At 44.8% G+C, this 21,257-nt stretch overlaps 1 protein-coding gene across 2 annotated transcripts in view; it reads left to right on the top strand.

Moving 5' to 3' along the window:
• The window catches only part of C3AR1 (complement C3a receptor 1), a 65,232-nt gene that overhangs the window by 25,505 nt on the left and 18,470 nt on the right, over positions 1-21,257 (top strand). Inside the window, exon 1 of one of the 2 annotated variants that reach the window (XM_088456057.1) lies at positions 14,850-14,884. The exons of the other annotated variant lie outside the window; for it this stretch is intronic. The gene's annotated coding sequence lies outside the window, so the exon portion shown is untranslated. Of the gene's footprint in view, positions 1-14,849; positions 14,885-21,257 lie in introns of those variants that run through there. 2 annotated transcript variants of the gene reach the window in all.

Raw genomic sequence — 21,257 nt, 5'->3', positions numbered from 1 at the left:
TGTGTGCCTCTGATCCCCCCATCCCATGTGTGCCTCTGATCCCCCCATCCCATGTGTGCCTCTGACACCACTCATCCCATGTGTGCCTCTGACACCACCCATCCCATGTGTGCCTCTGACACCACCCATCCCATGTTTGCCTCTGATCCCCCCAACCCATATGTGCCTCTGACACCACCCATCCCATGTTTGCCTCTGATCCCCCCAACCCATGTGTGCCTCTGACACCACCCATCCCATGTGTGCCTCTGATCCCCCCAACCCATGTGTGCCTCTGACACCACCCTTCCCCTATGTGTCTCTGACTCCCCTACTCATTTGTACCTCTGGCCCCCCTACCCATGTGTGCCTCTGACCCACCTCACCAGATGTGCCTCTGACTCCCCCTACCCATGTGTTCCTCTGATCCCCCCAACCAATGTGTGTCTTTTTTTCCTCCGGGTGCCTGGCATGAACTTAAGCCCATGCACCGATCCCACTATCCATATGTGCCTCTGCCCCCCCCTCCCCATCTGTGCCTCTGGCCTACCCATGTGTGCCTCTGGCTGTCCCTCCCCATGCGTGCCTCTAAACTTCCCTAACCATGTGTGCCTCTAGCCCTACCCATGCGTACCTCTGGCTGTCCCTCTCCATGTGTGCCTTTAACCCCTCTACCATATGTGCCTCTGACCCCCTTTCCATTGTGCCTCTAACCCCCCCTATCCATGTGTGCCTCTGACACCCCAACCCATGTGTGCCTCCGACCCCCCCTACCCATGTGTGCTGCTGAATTCCCCACCCCAACTGTGCTCCTGACCCCCCATCCCATATGTGCCTCTAAACCACCTTCCCCAACTGTGCCTCTGACCCCCCCAGCCCATGTGTGCCTCTAAACTACCCTCCCCATGTGTGCTTCTGACCCCATCCCCATCTCTTACTGTGCCCCCACCGCCATCCGCCCTTTGTGCTTTGCCCGCTCCCCAAGGTTGGTGGCTGACGATCTATAGTATCATGAGCGAACGGAGACAAACCGCGTTCAACGCCGCATAACTGAACATAAAGATGGCAGGTAAGCACATTATTCCTTCATTGTAAAAGCATTGGGGGTGCCTTCAAAATTTTGCTATGGGGCCCACAAAGTCTTAATTACATCCGTGGGCTAAATGTGGGCATACAGTGAGACCCCATATAATCATCTGGATGCTAGAGCTGTACCAGTGGGCGCACACAGCATCTGGCATAGGTCTGACTATCTAGTGCCCTGTTTGAAAAGCAGATTGCAGCTAATAGATCATTGCTGTACATTGTCCTTGCTTTTATATTGGGATCATCGTGCAGTTCAACTTTCTGAGTACTGTATGCATTTCCCTGGTAATTATCTTACCCTGTCTCTATGCATACTGTCACAGTATCACCTTTCCTTCAGGTATCCAGGCTCTTTCCTTACTCTGCATGCTGTATAAGCTGGTATATAAAGCAATATCATATGAACACATATACACACACGCATGTAACCCAGCCCAGCAACTTCCTTTGTGGTTTTTACCAAGTCACAGATTAGCTGGCTGTTAATTTGCAACCCTCGTACATCTCTGCACCGTCTACCCTGCGGTCGTATTTCGGCTTACTTTGTGGTTTACTGTATGTGAGTATAATAAATTGACTTATTATTGTATAGTATTGCTGTATATTAATATTCAGTGGTCATGTAATGTGAGGGGCAGACCTGTATGTTATACATGGCTACTTACTTAGCAATGAGACTACATGAATTCATTTTGGACAGCAAGTGACTCAACTTAAGTCAAACTAGTAGTTTCGGACACTATTGCCCCCAATGTGCCCATGAATGTACTCTGCAGCTATACCACTCGCATACTAACCTCCCTCCTCAAACTCTGCCGGGTGTTATTGCTCAGCTACAGCTCTGCTTCTGTACATCAGATGTCAGTTCTCTGCCCGAGGCAACAGTAGATCGTCAAAATGCAGACATTCAAAACTTAGACACCGTAATGTCGGCAGGTACAATAGTTAGACAACTGAAATGTCTACTTAGTCGACATGTATACCACCAAATCATGATTAAAGTATCGACATGGACTAAATGCACAGAGTCAAAACTTAGACAAAGTGCCGACATGGACTAAATGTAGACCCTCAAAGTGTCGACAGATACATAATTTAGACATGGACGAAATTTAGACATCCAATATATAGACAGGTTGAAATGTTGACAGGGTCTAGACACTGTTAAAATGTTGACAGTTAAAATATAGACAAATCATAAGGTTGATACCTAAATTGCAGACACCGATAAAATGTCGGCTGTCGAAATGTCGACAAAGCTAAAACAATAAACAGTGAGCTTGTCATGTTAGACTGATTGCAATTAACAACTCAGATGAGACTGCCCGTTATAATGCTAATTGCAATGAAAGGCTCCCGAAAATTGGATGGCGCTCCTGGCTGCCTGGAAAGGTGGGCAAGTCTCCCAGAGGCTGGGGCCACCCGGCCGCAGCTGCCCACTTCCCGGGTGAAGTGGGGGGCACGGGTGGCCAATGGCGCAATTTACGTTGAATCGTGTCAACGTGGCTCCGCTCCCCACTTGACAGGGCTACGATGCCCACCTGCACTGCGTACCGCCCCCCGCTGTGCCGACCTGGCTGGAGGAGGCAACCAAAAGGTCGGCAAGTATGATGTAGACCTGCCTATATGTTGACTGCAGGTTACAGTATGTGCAGTGACCTATATTTTAAATGCCGGCATTTTGACTGTCTATAATAGACAAAATGTTGACGTACCTATATTAATGCAGGGTAAACCGCTATGTGCAGTTAACTAAATGGTTACTGGCACATTCTAATTGCAATTCTTACATGACATTCATTTAATATATGTCTATAAATGCCATTCTATGTGTTTAGACACCTGTCCGTTAATAATGAAAGTCACTATAAGGATGTTTTTGTTTTTGGTCCCGATAATTTTTATTTTTTTGGCGACCAAAATATATAAATGTAAAATGCTATGGTCAGTTGGTTATTTTACCTTAATAAAATAAATGAAACATGATTTCCAAGTTCCTGCAACCTTACAACATTATATAAAACAACAGGCGGATACTGAGAGTGATTCTATATTTTGGCTGACTCAGCCATTAAATCCGGGCTGTAGGGGGTTTTTACAGGCAGGGTCTGTTTTCATGCTTCATTTAACATCATTGTGTAGTTCCGCAAGTTCTGAGACACCTGAGAGCATGGGACAGAGGGCTTCATTCAGAGCCGCTCGTAAGCGGCCGCTCGTTCGTTCCGAGCGATGGTCGCACATCTGCGCATGCGTACGGGTTGTAATACGCATGAGCGAACCAGTCAGTGCGGCCGAAAATCGTGTGCTCGCTAAATAGCGAATGCCTGCTATTTTGAGTGACAGGATGAGGCGTTTGTGGGTGGTAACAGGGGAAGGTGCTTGAAAACGGGGAGTGGAAATCAGAACGCAGGCGTGCCTAAAGGTCAAAACGGGCGTTTTAAGGGTGTGCATAATTAACAAAGCAGCGTCATCGACCACGTCACTTGGTTGTCTTTTAGCCAGAACTGCTCGCATGATTGCGGTAGGAAACACCAACCACAAGAATAGCGAGCAGTTCATACGCTGTTCGATGTACTCGATTAATCTAATAAATAGCGGACATGACGTATGATGCGAGCGGCCAGGGGGCGTATTTTTAAAAATAACGACCGCATGTTTTGTTTGCTCGTTCAGACATAGAGGCGTCAACAGACCGCAAAGAGCGAACGGTTAATTTAAATAGCCACCCCCTTTTTCTGAACGAGCGAACGCAAATAGCGTCCGTCTCTGAATCAGACCCAGAGGCACAGGTGGCTGCAGTGCCCTCTGACTTGGCAGTGGAAGATTGTCATTTGGCCCTCAGTGTATCAGCTTGTTATTAAGAAGAGGCTGATGTATATATGGGGAAATTTAGCCCAGTTGTCACTATGGCCCTGATTTACTACCGATGGCAACTGCGATCACACACATAATCGGCCGATTTTTGCATTCTGCGCATGCATCGCAGTGCGCGTGTGCGAACGAACTATTGCGATCGGGACCGTGATGGCAGTGACTACGCAGACCCATCGCAGAGTGAGTGACAGGAAGTGCCGTTTGTGGTTGGTAATGGGGAGGGGGCGGTCGGGCGAACGCAGGAGTGTCACTGCATTTCAACTGCGTTGCAGGGGCGTGCGTAAATTATCCACTGCGATGCCCTACGCAACCTGAGGTCTCATAGCGTGCGCAGAGGTTAGCAATGTCTGAGTAAGGTCAGAGCTTGTGCCAGTGTGCGTGAGGCTGCGATGGTACTCCATTGTACAGATGTTTTTGCACTCTTGCTAAACATTATGGATGTGTGTAAGGTAAAATGCATAGGCAAACGCAGGGGGATTTCCAGTTGCCTGGAAACCCACTTTCCCAGCCCATACCATGACCACAATAGAAATACCTGTAGTAACAAAGTAGAATTTTGCTAATGATGCATGTTCTTCTTAGTGTCACAAATGAAATAATCAACACCGCTTGTGGATCTTTTAATATGTGTCAGCCAGTAATAAATACCCCAGTGCACCAACTAGGAGATATGGAAAACATGCACTGTTAGGGGTGCTCTGCTATAGACCATTGATAGGGTTAATTATTAATACCATGTAATAATACACTATCCAGTGTATAAGGAGACCAATATGTACATATATGTCCAGGGCAGTGCTAGGTTCTAATGCTGCTCCCCCAGACTCCCGGACTTGCTCCAATGCTCTGGAATGGTGCCCACATCTGACATAAAAACATTCAGCGCATGGCCATTCTGCCACATCTAATGACTTACTGTGATCGCTGGTCCTGTATGTAATGGAATTATGACATACAATACACTTTGTATGACATATTAAAGCTGGTTAAGTGCAAAGTATGTCCCCTTCATAGACTGGCCACACTCACTGTAGAATCAAGTATTTGGAAACCCCTGTCTAGAAATTCTGCATTTGCCACTGAAATGGGCGTCCTTATGTAGTGCTGAGTTTGCCTTGTGATCACTATGAATTAGCATACTATCGCAGTTGAACTGCATGCGTACGCAATATTGCAATCTGTAATGATCATGCCCTATATGCCAAACAGCAAGCTATACTGTACATAGGCTTACCATACTATCACTTTATGTACATAGGCTTACCGTACTCTCTCTTTATATACATAGGCTTACCATTCTGTCCCTTTATATATACATAGGCTTACCATACTATCCCTTTATATACATAGGCTTACCATACTGTTCCTTTATATACATAGGCTTGCCATACTATCCCTTTATATATATATATACATTTATATACATAGGCTTACCATATCATCCCTTTATATATACATAGGCTTACCATACTGTCCCTTTATATATACATAGGCTTACCATACTATCCCTTTATATACATAGGCTTACCATACTATCCCTTTATATACATAGGCTTACCGTACTATCCCTTTATATACATAGGCTTACCATACTATCCCTAATTATACACAGGCTTACCATACTATCCCTTTATATACATAGGCTTACCGTACTATCCCTTTATATACATAGGCTTACCGTACTATCCCTTTATATACATAGGCTTATTGTACTATCCCATTATATACATAGGCTTACCGTACTATCCCTTTATATACATAGGCTTACCATATCATCCCTTTATATATACATAGGCTTACCATACTTTCCCTTTATAAACATAGGCTTACCGTACTATCCCTTTATATACATAGGCTTACCGTATATTCCCTTTATATACATAGGCTTACCGTACTATCCCTTTATATACATAGGCTTATTGTACTATCCCATTATATACATAGGCTTACCGTACTATCCCTTTATATACATAGGCTTACCATATCATCCCTTTATATATACATAGGCTTACCATACTTTCCCTTTATATATACATAGGCTTACCATACTATCCCTTTACCATACTGTCCCTCGATATACATAGGTTTACCATACTGTCCCTTTATATATACATAGGCTTACCATACTACCCCTTTATATATATAGGCTTACCATACTATCCCCTTATATATATAGGCTTACCCTACTATCCCTTTATATACGTAGGCTTACCCTACTATCCCTTTATATACCTAGGCTTACCGTACTATCCCTTTATATACATAGTTTTACCGTACTATCTCTTTATATACATAGGCTTACCGTACTATCCCTTTATATGCATAGGCTTACCGTACTATCCCTTTATATACATAGGCTTACCGTACTATCCCTTTATATACATAGGCTTACCGTACTATCCCTTTATATACATAGGCTTACCGTACTATCCCTTTATATGCATAGGCTTACCGTACTATCCCTTTATATACCTAGTCTTACCGTACTATCCCTTTATATGCATAGGCTTACCGTACTATCCCTTTATATGCATAGGCTTACCATACTATCCCTTTATATGCATAGGCTTACCGTACTATCCCTTTATATACATAGTCTTACCGTACTATCCCTTTATATACATAGGCTTACCGTACTATCCCTTTATATACATAGGCTTACTGTACTGTCCCTTTATATACATAGGCTTACCATACTATCCCTTTATATACATAGGCTTACCGTACTATCCCTTTATATACATAGGCTTACCGTACTATCCCTTTATAAACATAGGCTTACTGTACTGTCCCTTTATATACATAGGCTTACCGTACTATCCCTTTATATACATAGGCTTACTGTACTGTCCCTTTATATACATAGGCTTACCATACTATCCCTTTATATACATAGGCTTACCGTACTATTCCTTTATATACATAGGCTTACTGTACTATCCCTTTATATACATAGGCTTACCGTACTATCCCTTTATATACATAGGCTTACTGTGCTATCCCTTTATATACATAGACTTACTGTACTATCCCTTTATATACATAGGCTTACCGTACTATCCCTTTATATAAACATAGGCTTACCATACTACCCCTATACAGAGTTGGAGGCATCTATAATGGGTGCAGGGTGTTCAGCGCACGCGGGACCTGGGTACAGTGGGGCACACACCCTACACCCATGCTTACCACTTTGGAGTCTAGTGTCGGCGCCGCACAAATCACCAGGAAAATGAGTCAGCGCATCCGCTGACTCATCTACTCGCAACTGCATCACGGAGAGAAGGGGGAGCCACACAGAGGCTGCACACGGCCCCCTCCTTTCTTAATCCGCCCCTGCGCATTTTGTCTGTGCACGCAATGCGGAAATGTATATGACCAAATTCTGTCCAACTCTTTACCCCAGCCCTTATATTTAGCAAGAGTACATTAGGTATAATTGTTGTCTGTATGTTATATATATATATATATATATATATATATATATATATATATATATATATAATACTTTTAATTCACAATTTCTTATTTCTGTATTCCTGCTAGTTGTAGTTTTATTACACACAATATCAGTTACAGCCCCTCGGAGAGGCAACTTCTTTCGTGCCCTTCTTTTCATGTGATTACGCCATAGTCCTTGCTGAGCGCCGATCATACCCAAGTTCATCCTCATTTGCATCCACACTTTCTTTTACATGAATAAATCACACCCAAGGTAATAAGGGAAAACAAAAGAACTAATCACCGTCAAAAGTTTTAGTTCATTAGTCCGCAGCGGACAGATAACATAGATAAGTCACAAATTGCAGATAAAATAGCAGATCCTTTCTAGGATGGGAAAACAACTCTTCTTTTCTTTATTCCTTAACTCCGTAAAGATAAGTGTCTCCCTTCCCTTGTATGCTAGACAACAAGTTAGGGGTTAGAGAGACACATAAATGCGACAAATAGTGCAATGGTCCTTTTAAAAGATAGTTTTTAATAAAATATTGCACTTACAACACATGCGCACACAGGGGGTTTTCTGAGTACCTATATTATAGAATTATTCAAATGCATGGCCGGCTGTCCGTCCATTACCCCCAGGAATTTAATTTTTACCCCATGTGGGGTAATTTACCCGTTCCCTGACCACTGGTGTAGTCTTTGTCAGTGTGTGTCTGTGTCAGTGTGTGCGTCTGTGTAGTCTTTGTCAGTGTGTGTCTGTGTCAGTGTGTGCGTCTGTGTAGTCTTTGTCAGTGTGTGTCTGTGTCAGTGTGTGCGTCTGTGTAGTCTTTGTCAGTGTGTGTGTGTCTGTTTCCAATGGAGGACTCAATGCTGCCTTTTTATTTATTGGAGGGGCTGAAAAGCTCCACATGGTATTTTCCCTATAATTTAACTAATAGAGGAATCCTCCCGAAACATATTAAATTCATCCTGAGTGCCCAACTATGCAATTTACTGTATATACTGTATTTATTATTATTTTCTTTCGTTAAGGCATTGATGAAAGATATAATAAATGGATTAGCAATCTTGGATTATTGAGTACCCGAGAAGTGCTGCCTGTATGTATTTAGATTTCTTTGTCACTGGTTGTGTAACCTAGTATTTGGAAACCCCCCTTTGCAAATCCTGCGTTTGCCACTGTACAATAACACAGATCAAAAGAGCATAAAACAATTTTCCACCATGGCATACAGGAAATCCCTGGAACCCCAGATGTAATTCGGGAACCGAACAAGCTTGCTTCCAGATAGCCAGCCTGCTGCAGGAACAACTTTGTCCATTTGCCATCACTTTGAGTGAACAGTGCAGAACCCTGCTTAACGCGTTTCAGACCTGGGTGGGTCCTTTATCAGAAGCATAAACTGTCTCTTCAGAATTCCCTATAAATACCCTAAACAAAATTCCCACAGCTTATGATTATCGTCGCTAATTGGCACTAAGGACCTGATTCAGAACGCTCTGACCAGGGCGCTCGCTCTGAATCAGTCCCCTCCTACCCTTTTTTTGGAGCGTCCTCATGGACGCTCGCATAGCTGTGCGTTACCACCCACAGCTATAGCGAGCGTCCATGATGATGGTCACGATGGTCTTGACCATCGCGACCATCGGGCTTGCGAGGGAGACCCTGCGGTAGGGTCTCGCTGCCGAAAGCCCTGGAGTGATTTTGGCTCTATCAGAGCCAAAATCACTCCCACTGACATCACTAGTGATGTCAGTGGGGCCGGCTTCAGACGTTAGGCGTTCCCATGGGAACGCCTCCGTCTGGCAGGCACGCCCCCGGCACGCCCACCAAAGGGGGCGTGGTGTCAATCAACATCGACAGCACGCCCCCTTTGGTGCGAGACCCGGAGCGACAGCTTGGCTGTCGCAGTCCGGGTCTCGCGCATGCGCACGATGGAGCTCCCTCCGTTGTGCGCATGCGCAGTGGGGCAACATCGACCCATTTGCGAGCGTCCTTTGCTCGTGAACGGGTCTGAATGACCCCCTAAGCACGCTCTGCACGCGCGCTAAGTCACTCCGTGACAGAAGCCGCTTGTTACAAAATATCCAGAGGCAGCACATATGCATCGCAAGAGTTTTGTCACGGCAGGTTAATAACACCGCTGTTCTGTGTCCTGTGCGCTTGCTTGAGGTTGTTGGAGAAACGGAAGACGCTTGCACTCCACCTGCATTCCATACACCTGGGAGTGGTAGATCTATCGCGGTTATCCATTCATGATGGAGATTATGCAATCCTCCATGTCTTTCAGCAATACTTTATTGGAAGTCCTCAAAAGGTATCTAAGGATTATTTTGGGGATAGTCCTAAATATAAAACAAAAACAATAAAAATTGTGCATCAGTCACCTTATAATAGTATAAAAATTACATAATAAAAATCACCATAAACGTAACATTATAGCAGCATACAAAGTGGGGAAAATGTGCAAAGAACCACAAATACATATAGAAAAAAAAATACATTAAAAGATACAATCTCATGTAAAAAAAAACATTTTGTACTTGACATTTATTTAGTAATGTTCTTGGGTGTATTAGACATATGTATGGCCACATTTCTATAGATTTTTGTATATTTCTGTAACGATTACGATTCTTATTTCGTTTATATATATTGATATTTTTAGCTCAATATTTGTAATTTGATGTGATGCTTAAATAAAAAGTAATTAAAAAAAACAAAAACATTTTCATTTAAATTCCCCATTGAGTCCCTTGGAAACAATGTATCCATCTCATCTCTGACTGCGAGAGTCGTTTTTTCAATATCTCTCGTTCGCCATCTAGGTAAAATTAGCTGAATCCCCCAAACGTTTGTAAAGCATGCTTTGCAATTATGTAGTTTCTTAAAATGTGCAGAGACAGTATGTGTCTCAAGATAATCGGTATGAAATACCGGCGGCCGAATAGTTCAAATCCCGAACTCTGGAGATCCCGACAGGGGTGGTAAGTATAATATCCCTACCCCTCTCCCCCCTAACCCTAACCTCCCCCACTTAGTGCCTAACCTTAAACTCCCCCCCGGTGGTGCCTTACCCCCCATTACCATACCCTAAACCCTTCCCTCCCAGGGGGGGGGGTGCCTAACCATTGCCTCCCCTCGGGGGTGCCTGACCCTAACCATCCCTCCCCGTAGCCTAAACCTAACCCCCACCCGAGGGTTCCTAACCCTAATCTCCACCCAGGGGTGCCTAAACCTACCCCCCTATCCCCGGGGAAACTGCAATACTTACTAGGGTCCGGACGTTCGGTATTCCGGCGTTCTGGATTCTGATGCCAGTATCTTCATCTCCTTTGGGATATTGGTGTCGGCATTTTGCCAGGCAGTGGGATTCCAGCATAGGCAACCCGTCCTCCGGCAATTTAACTACATCCCGTCTCAAGGCCCTTGCCTATATTGTAAACATGTTCAGCAAGTCGGACCTTGAGACACTTTGTAGTCTTGCCTGCATAGAAGAGGCTACATGCACACTCCAATACATACAGTACATTTTTTGGAGTTGCATGTTATGAACTCTCCTATAGAATATGTTATTATTAACAGTAAATTCAGTGATTTTAATATTTAGCAGATTTAACTGTTTTGCACATCAGGCAAAGTCCACAATGATGAAACCCTTTTGTGTGAATACTCTGCCTAATTTCCCCCTTTATACTACTTCTCACAAGTTTGTCTTCCAATGACTGTGCCTTCCTATAAATAAAAAACTATTATTGGATCATTTTTCAATAAATTCCAAATCTTTTAAAATATTTTTTCAATCTCTTTATGGCACAGATTAAGTTGACTAATAAAAAAGCACATTGGAAAATATAAGTTTTGTCTTCCTTTTCTGTCTTGATTCACAAAAGACCTTCTCTCTATATTATCCATTTTGTTTCTGGCCTTTTCAAGAGTGCCTTTTTGATATCCTTTTACTATAATTCTTTTGGTTATCTCTTATAATTGTTGTCCGCACACTTCTCCTACTATACAAATTTCTTTTTATTCTAGAAAATTGTGCAAAAGGAATCCCTTCCAACTAACTGAAATGGTGATGGCTTGTTCTTTCTATAAAGCCATTAGAATCCGTTGGTTTTCTAAAGGTTTTTGTGTTACTTTCCCCTATTTGATATAAATACTCAAGCAGGAAACCTAACTTTACTCATAGAAAAGGTAATATTAATAATAAAAAGTATTAGAGTTTAAAAGGTCACAGAATGCAAGGAGAGATTCTTCATCACCCCGCCAAAAAAAAAATATATCATCTATAAAACGCTGCCAGGACAGTAGGTTCGTCACCAGATTTCCATCTGGCCAAATGGAAAGATCCTCCCAGTACGCCATAAACAAATTAGTGTAACTGGGTGTAAAACCTTGTCCACATGGCAGTGCCTATCTGTTGCAAATAAAAGGACCCGTCATAAAAATTATTTGTTAAAATAAATTTAATACGTCTAAAATGAATCTTTTAAAAGAATGTCTAAATCACTTTTAACTAAAAAGTAGGAGACTGCCGTTAGACCTTTCTCCATTTCAATTATGGTGTAAAGTGTACTTACGTCAGCACTATATAGAAAATCATTTTCATTCCATTCATAAATAGAAATCTGTCTTAATACATCACTTGTATCTTTTAGATAGGCCTTCGTGTTTTGTACTAAAGGCTATAAATTTAAATCCACCATCGCTGAAAGGTTGCTAGTTAGACTATTACAGCCAGATATTATAGGCCGGCCAGGGGGTTGGAGATAATTTACTGATAAAACGTTGAAGAAGGCGCATTTGCAAGGTTGCCATCTGTTTGGCGGGATGGCTCGTGGCATTGACTATTTGTCCATTGCTGAAATCGCTTCTCGTTCTATGCTATTCCCAGGACTCACTTTGCATGTTCTAGCTGTGCTTGAGTTTGAAAGCTCATTCCTAGGACCACAGGCACCAAGGGGCCCATTTATCAAAGTGCATTTGAGGTAAATTCCCCGAAAACACCTGTTTTCGGGGGTTTACCTCAAATACTTAGTATCCCCCGAATGTATGAAGGAGGGACCGAAGCAGGTATCTCTGATACCTGCTGCGATCCCTCCATTGCCGCCGGCAGCCGCCTCCCCCATAGGTTTCTATGGGGGATGCGATGCTGCCAAATGTATCAATATCGGGAATGCGAAGCATTCCCGATATTGACCCCAGCAGCTAACGCTATCTGAAGATAGCGTTAGCCGCTGTAGCCTATGGGGACTTACCGCATATCAGCCGGCGGAGGGATCTGCCAGATCCCTCCGCCTGCAATGGGCGCCGCTCATGTGCAGTCCGCCGGACTGCGCATTCGCAGAAGCCCCGACTGCCCTCCGGAGACATCGCAGGGAGGGCTCTTTTCGGAGCCCGTCTCCCTGCATGTCCCGGATAATACATCCGGCAGATAGGATCGCATTTTGCAATGCGATCAGGGGCGGTACTGCATGCCCTGATCACATTGCAAAATGCGATCATTAATAAATGGGCCCCCAAGTTTGAACCCCCTCAATATAACGTTAACTAGTAACTCCCTGGGTAGCAAATAAAGGGCCTGATTCAGAGCTGCACAAAATGCTGATGTTCACGGATTTGAGCAATTTTTTTTTGCTACTGTGAATGTGCAAAAATCCCTAAAAACTCCTACGGTGCATACGCTCCACAGTCTGCATGCACAGAGGTGCTGATGTGGATAGAGACACATGGTATCAGAGATATCTTGAAAAGTGCTGGTCGTTCCTGGGCGGTGACTGGGAGGTGGCTAACGAGACACACAGAGATAGTCCGTCTTATGGGCATCTTATGGGACCAGTGGTGGCTCCTGAGGTGTGGCTGCAGCACAGTCCAAAGTTCAAATAAGGGAGCCACACAACCTGCCAGAGAGTCCCGGCTGGCGATGTTTGGCAGCAGTTGGAGTGGCAGTTGGTGTGGCTCCCCTATTTGAATTTTGGACTGCGCTACAGCCCCTCCTCTGGAGACCCCGCTGTATGGGAGCATCGCTAGTGTTTGCGTACACAGACGCTCAAGTGCTCACTTTGGAGACCATACTCTGACGGAAAAAACTAACCATCTAAGGTTGCACCAGGCGGTATTACAGCGTCTATAGTGGGTGTCTTAGCCCTTGCACTTTCCTACGCACATGGATGTACACCAGGGAAGGGCTTTCTAGCGGCATTTGTGTAAAGTCACAAACCGGTGACCGCTAAAAGACTGCACCTGCCTCTGAATCAGGCCCAAAGTACAGTATCTCCCCTCGGGATGCACCCTGTTACCTGAAGCCATGCGCAATTTAATTTTCAATTGGCCCCATTTTCTCTGCAGATGGCAGTGGGATGTTATAATCCTTCCGGGTCACAGAAATCTATTGCTCTGTATGAATTGGCTCTTTCAGCAGTGAGTCGAGGCACGATTGGCATGCCGGGTTTTCTATTAAGGTTTGTCCAAGAGTACATGGCACATGGCAGGCTGCGTAAGCCAAGGATTCCTGTCACATGGGCTCATGTTAATCATGTAGGTATAAAATGAGATGCATGACTGCGCCTAGTCTGCGTTTAGTCAGGAATGCTACAGCTATGCCCAGCTCTGACCATGGGCACACAATTTTCAAGTGCTAATGCCACATATTCGAATATATTCGGGCAGCTTGATGAATTCTGTCCCCATATTAGTGTATGGGGACAGCGGGCCGTTCCGCAAAAGGAAGGTAAGTAGGAGGGGTTGGGTATGAAATGCCGGCTGTCCGACTGCGGCATCCTGACAGCCAGAATCTCGACACCCATAGCAACTTATGGTAAGTACTTTTGTAGCACCTACCCTAACCCCTACCCTAACCCTCCCTCCCCGGTGCCTAAACCCAACCTCCCCCCCCTAGTGCCTAAATCTAACCTCCCTGTACCCTAACTCTACCTCCCCGGTGCATAAACCTAACCTCCCCCCTAGTGCCCCGCACCCTAAACACCCCCTCTCCGGTGCCTAACCCTAATACCTAACCCCGCTACTTAACCCTAACCTTCCCCTAACACCCTGATACTTACCTTCGGGATGCCGATGGTTGGGATACTGGTGCCGGGATCCCGACCTGTTGGGATTTCGGGCGCCAGTCTTCTGATCGTCGGCATCCCGCACGCCGGAATGACGACTACATCCTAAGTAGGAGATATCTTTGCTATCTCCTGCTTTACAATATTGATGAAAGGCCCGATAACTGTTCATTTTCATCTGCTTTTGTAAAAATTAAGTGATGATGAAAAGGCCCTTTAATATTTTATGTGCTTCAATGTTACATGGGCTACATGGGTAAAAATGGGTAAATATCAATTGCTAAAAACTAGAAACTTTTTAGAGGAAGGAAGTTGTGTAATATTAGTTTATACATACAGTAGAATAAAGAAACTGAGTGACTTCCAGATTCCCTCAGATCAAGACTGTGGCGGATCCCGGATACCCCTCACTATCTGGCAGGGAGAGGTAAGGGATACTTATCATTACAGGTGCAGCAAAAGCGCGTTCGGGCTGACATACACAGCATAGAGACATTTTATATACATTTTAAAAATGTTTTAAGATACAGTATTATTTTTTTTGTGTATAGTCTGTAAAGCTGTATATGTAAGGCTTATAGAATGACTAGGGGGCCTATTCATCATAACTAAAAATTTTCTCTGGAGGTAATTAGGTTTAGAACTGGCATGGAGTTCTACCTAATTACCGGAGGATTCATCATTCCACCTCCCTATAACTATCTATACCGAAAAGCTGTCATTTTTGCGATGACAGCTTTTCGAGAAATAGACACGTTTCCCTATCTGTCCTACCTTACCGCAGCTGTAATCAGTGCTGCGCATGCGCCGTTACGTTCACAAAATCGGCGCCTGCGCAGCACCGCCTACAGCTACGATAATTCTGTGTGTTGTGTGGTTTCGGCGCAGACGTCTGGCGAGCAGTGTTTCCAGTGAGAATTCTCCCCCTTACCCTAATCCCTGTCTCTAACTCTAACCCTCCCTTAATGCCAAATCTCTACTGGGTGGAGCGGACAAGGGGGCAGAGCTAATTGGTGCGATGGGGAGACTGGGCTAAGCATCTGGCCAATTAGAAAAGGGGCAGGACTAGGATGTACAATGGGGCGGAGCTAAGCGCAGTGCCTCCTGCCCCAGGGGAAAAAAGTATTTCGGCATCTCTGCCTTCTTTGGCGGAGAATCATTGGAATCCAACATCAATGGAAAAAAAAACATCAGCTATTGGTGGCAAACTATCGGTAGTCGCTAATTGTTGATGACTAACCCCGGCGCACAGAGGACACGGCCTGCTGTTATGCAGTCTCAGACTGTTGCTGTTTATAGCAAATTATGTTTATTATTAAAACCAAAATATCAACAACTCTCAACAGATGACTATAAATAATATATCATACATTGAATAAAATAAAGATTGATCTATATGACTTAAAAACAATTATTAAAATCAATTCATGTATTAATAATTGACGTAGCCATCACATATTCTGACTGTACAAGAACCCCAGTCATACAGACCACTTATAACAGCTGTATTCTATAGACTGGAGCTAGACTCAGTCCCATCAAGTATTCCAGTTAAGGTTACCCCTCAGACAGGGGCGTAACCAGAGGTACAAGGGCCCCATAGTAAAATTTCCTCAGGGCCCCCATAGGTCTACCTATACAGTGTCCCTGTAGTTGTGCTCATTATGCAATACCCCCTGTAGTAGTTCCCCTTATACAATGCCCCCTGTAGTTGTGCCCATTATGCAATGCCCCCTGTAGTAAAGCCCCTTATGCAGTGCCCCCAGTACTGCCCCTTATACAGTGCCCCCAATAGTACCCCTGATACAGTGCCAATTATGCAGTGCCCCCTGTAATGCCTCTATGCTGTGCCCCCGTTAATGCCACTTATGCTGTGCCCCTGCTGAGGCCCCTAATTCTGAACCCCCGGTAATGCTGTCTGCCGCTGACTGGATCTAATTAGAATCAGCAGGCGCGTAGGCTCCTCACATGTCGGGTGAAGCGGGTGACGTGACACCCGCGCACTGCACCACTGGGAACACTGGCCTCTGAAGCGATCAGAGGTGTCTTTAGTCTCTGGTCGCTGCAGAGACCAGCGTTCTCAGTTGCACCAGCTACAGAGGTTGCAGGGGGATGCTTGGTGGACTGACGGGCCCCCAAAGGCACCGGGCCCCATAGCAAGCGCACCCCCTGCACCTTCTGTAGTTACGCCACTGCCCTCAGATGTCCGATGCAGATTATCCAATGCTGCACCTTCAGATGCAGCAGCAGATCACAGAAGCCACCAGTGGGCGTTTTTTTTTTACTAAAGATCTGTGGCCAGTGGCATCACAAGAGGGGTGCATACCACACCCAGGGGGACACCCGCCAAGGGGGGACACCAAAGTTTTGGCTCCCCCTCAGTGATAGGAGCCGGGTGCTGCACTGTAGTATTACGTGTAGCACTCGGCTCCTGACACAGTGAGGGCGCTGTTTAGGTGTCCGGGGCCTAATGCCTAGGCTTATTCTCAATTGATCTCGGCCTTGCCCCCACTGATTTGACACCAGGTGACCTGAGCCTAATGTCCAGGGTCACTGACAGGGGTTTAGGTCTACAGTAAAAAAGGTAGACAATGGAAGTTAGACAGGCAATAGGTCGTCAGGGTCTGAAGGTCGACACGCTAAAGGTCGACAGGTACAGGAGGTCAACAGGGTCATTAGGTCGACACAAATTTTCAACTCTTTTTTTTTAGGGCTAGGCACTTACTCCGACGGTTAGGGTTAGGCACCAAGAGGAGGGTTAGGGTTAGGGTGAAGATTAGGGCTAGAAAAAAAGAATGTGTTGACCATTTCTGTGTCGACCTAATGATCCACACCCAGAACAGCCAATATGTTAACAGGTCCAGTAGGTGCCGCAGTAGGTGCTGTCGACGTTTTAAAGACCCATCTGTCTTTTCATCAGGACATGTCCCGAGGAGTGCCCTCCTGCTGCCATCTTGTTTCCTCCTGTAGCCAGAATGAGCTTCTGGACAGGAGCTCATTCTGACCTGGGCGGCTCACCTGACTGCTGCGCTGTCCGATCATAGCAGCAGGGAAGGGGGGGGGGGGCGCAGCAGAGCCCTGGAATGCCCCCAGGCATTCAGTCACCCTAGGCATTTGCTTATAATGCCTAGGGCTGGCTCTGGGTGTAGCCCTTAGGCTACAGTGGCTAATGCCATCTTCAGATGGCGTTAGCTGCTCTTGAGAATATCGGGAATGCTTTACATTCTTGATATTGGTACATTTGCCACCATACTATCCCCCATAGAAACCTATGGTGTGTGTGGCTGCAAGTGGAAGAGGAGGGATTGCAGCAGTTATGGGAAATATCTGCTGCGTTCCCTATGTAAATCATTTGTGGGATAGTTAATATTACAAGCAAACATCCACAAACTGTGGTTTGGATTTTTAAGTAAATAGTCAATGATAAGTGTGCCCCTTGAAATCAGTAACAATAGCTATTATGGTATAATAAAAACACAATTTTTTTTTTATTTTTTTGTAATAATTTTGAAAATGTTGGAAAAAATGTGAAACAAAAAAACCCCAAAACCATAAGGCCCTCCTGATGCGGGCTATCACCTCCCCCAGAGTTGCCACACATTGGGCCATCACATCCAGCTCCCTCCGAAGCACATCGGCCAAGCATTCCTGTGGCACATCTGAAATGAAACCCAAAAATTATTAAGATTTTTATTTTTTTTTAAACCTTTACTGTAGAAACCGCCCATGCTTCCTATGATAAACCCAGCACTGCAAGCTATGTGACATTGCTGCCTTTGTAAATGCAGCAGGTGTTTTCAGACACCGAGGGGTATTCATTTAGGCTGCGAAAAGTTGGAATCGCTGATAGTTTATCGCCGATTATATCATTTTCGCCTATTTCAATTATCCCCGTATTCAATTTCAAAGACTTTTCGCAGGTTCGAAAAGTCTTTGAAAAAAAACGGGGATAACTTTTCACCATGTTTTACACGGCAAAAAAAAGTGCAGAATTGGGGTTTAGGGGTGCAGGCTTAAAAAAAATAGCCTGCACCCCTGGGAAAATAAACTGTCAAAAAAGGTAAAAATAAAAATAGGGACACCCCAAAAAAATAATAAAAAATTTGGGGTGAAAAAAAAAGAAGGGGAAACAGTGTTTAAAAATAGGGAAATATGGGCCTGATTCAGAGCCGGACGCTCTGACCAGAGCGCTTGCTCTGAATCAGGGCCCTCCTCCATGAAAATGGAGCATCCTCATGGACGCTCGTATAGCTGTGGGTGACCACCCACAGCTATAGCGAGCGTCCATGATGATGGTCGCGATGGTCAAGACCATCGCGACCATCGGGTTTGCGATGAGACCCTGCGGTAGGGTCTCGCTGCCGCAAGCCCTGGAGTGATTTTGGCTATCAAAGCCAAAATCACTCCCACTGACATCACTAGTGATGTCAGTGGGGCCGGCTTCAGACGGTAGGCGTTCCCATGGCACGCCCACCAAAGGGGGCGTGCTGTCAATCAACATCGACAGCACGCCCCCTTTGGTGCGAGACGCGGAGCGACAGCTTGGCTGTCGCAGTCCGTGTCTCGCGCATGCGCACGACGGAGCTCCCTCCATCGTGCGCATGCGCAGTGGGGCAACATCGACCTGTTTGCGAGCGTCCTTTGCTCGCGAACGGGTCTGAATGACCCCCTATGTTCAGGGCTATTCTGTAAGTATGCGGCAGGCATTTTCTAGAATAGGCTATTAGCGGCAAGTGCATTTTTGCAGAAGTTTAAAAAAATTACTTTAGGGACTTAAAAATATGCTAGTACCCATTTTCATGTACCCCAAATTTGATGGGACCACTTAAAAAAACGAAAAAAAAAACCCTAAGTGCTCTTCTGCATCACTTATTCAATGTCGGGGAAAAAAACACCTGCCGCGGCTATTTAAAACTTCTGCAGGCAAAAACGGGGGTACCCATAGTGATCCCCCATGTCTGGACATCTTTAGGGGGGTCCTACAATTATTTTCTGAAAATTCCGTTTTTTTTTCGTAGATCCCAATTCGCCGGGTCCCGTTTTCGCTCATTTTAAATTGAATACGAGGATAAACTGGGCACGCGCCCGATACTTTTTCCCCAGAAAAGCTCCGATGTGGAGCGAAAAGTCCAGCACGGACTTTTTGCTCCCTAATTGAATATGGGCCACCGTCTGCACAATTTACCTGATAACAATACTCACATTTGAAAAGTGACCTGTAGCCTGCTGTGGCTTTTTAAAAAAATGTTCACAGAAACAAGCTTGTAGAGTGAAAGGTCTCCCTTCAACATACATGTTGAAATGTAATTTTTGCAAATACAAACGTGCTTTAAATATGTGTGTCAATGCTTTTTTGGTCTCACATGTACCTTCAGCCGCAGGTCCTTCCTGGGATAATGCAGCCCAGTTTGACCCTCCAGAATTGGAATCAGAGGAAGCTGGTCCAGGGTAGGAGTGTTGGGAATGGGATGGTTCTGGGGAGATAGGGGAAAAAAGACTGGAGCGTTGTGGAGGGAAGGAATGGCTGCTTCCAGAAAATATACAAAATGGCTGCCAAGCCATATATATCAAAACAAATATAAAAAAAAATGCATACACACGCATACACATTTATAGTCAACTTACTTTGCAAATTAAGGGCAAACAAGCGGGCCAGAAGGTCGGGAGACCAACGCCGGAGGTCGGACCAACGTCTCTCTAACTGCACGATTGTGCGTCTGCAGCCTATGCGGCGTAGCCCCCCTATGTAGGCTTGCAGCTTCTGCCTGTTCATGACAAATGGTGCCACGGGCCCCAGGCACTGGTCCATGACATTAGTCAAGATTCGCAGCTCCCTGCAGGTGAAGCTTGTGGCTCTCATGATGGCAATGACAAATATTACAGTATGCATACTTTATATAAACTATGGTGTGATCTGATTGGCTGTCCCCACAAAAATGGCAGATGAACACAGGACAGTAGTTATTGTTAGATTCTATTTTTTTAACATACCTCCATCCATACAGCAGGTGTCTTACCTAGTGCCACAGCTGGAGTTTGCCTCTGCGGTATTCCGTACACTCCCACCACTCTGCAGTTCCTCGAGAATGTGGCTGTAACTTGGAAGGGTGGTTTTATAGGCGTGTGTTAGCGACGGTTGGGCATATATGTACTGCGTATGTAGGGCGTCCAATAATACCCACGTATGCACATGCCTATAAATCGCAACACTTGCGTTTTAGATTTTTGCAGCCATGGAGGATCAGTCCTTTAGTTTGGCAGACTGCTTCCAAGATATACACGATTTTCTGGATGAATTTGGAATGGGACTATTAGATCAAAATCTACCGGATGACACTTGCAGATGTGGATGATGAAAGTGGGTCTATGCCAACACCAGATGTTCCTCCTCCAAATATATCACCTCCAAATGTGTCTGCCCCAAGAGGAGATAAGGATTCGTCATCTAAGGATTCGTCATCTTCAGGTGGCAGGATACAAGGTGAAAGTATTGCTTGTACAGTAACGGATACTCTAATCCAAGAGGCTCTAACCAGACTTTATACTGGGCAAGAAGTTCCAGTTGAAGCTCGTGGAAAAATTTGGGTTGAAATAACCAAGATCAATCTTATGCACTGAAGTTTCTTACATTAGAAAAAAAGGTAATTGTGTAAAATTTACATTTTTTTTTAAAATGGAATCTGAAAAATTAAATTTAATTTTAAATACAAAAGCAGCATACTTTTTATCCAAATGGAAACCAGAAAAAAAATTGTGAATGCCACAAACGTTAGGCGCTGCCTAGGGCCGGTCCCTGTGTG

The sequence above is a fragment of the Taudactylus pleione genome, unplaced genomic scaffold (genome assembly GCF_031769625.1).
Source record: "Taudactylus pleione unplaced genomic scaffold, aTauple2 ptg000685l, whole genome shotgun sequence".
Lineage (NCBI taxonomy): Eukaryota > Metazoa > Chordata > Amphibia > Anura > Myobatrachidae > Taudactylus > Taudactylus pleione.
This window is presented reverse-complemented; position numbering and strand designations above follow the sequence as displayed.